We start from the raw sequence: 344 nt of genomic DNA on the forward strand, positions 1-344 counted from the left end.
AGACGTAAACAATCTCTCACGCATGCATTCCCACAATTTATTCTTACCTATATATATATATATATATATATATATATATATATATATATATATATATATGTGTGTGTGTGTGTGTGTGTGTATGTATGTATGTATGTATATATGTATTTATATATTTATACACACACACACACATATATATATATATATATATATATATATATATATATATATATATATATATGTGTGTGTGTGTGTGTGTGTGTGTGTATGTGTGTGTGTATGTATGGAAGAGAGAGAGAGAGAGAGAGAGAGAGAGAGAGAGAGAGAGAGAGAGAGAGAGAAGACGCCTAGCTTGTATTTAT

Source organism: Palaemon carinicauda, chromosome 18 (assembly GCF_036898095.1).
Source record: "Palaemon carinicauda isolate YSFRI2023 chromosome 18, ASM3689809v2, whole genome shotgun sequence".
NCBI classification, from domain to species: Eukaryota; Metazoa; Arthropoda; class Malacostraca; order Decapoda; family Palaemonidae; genus Palaemon; species Palaemon carinicauda.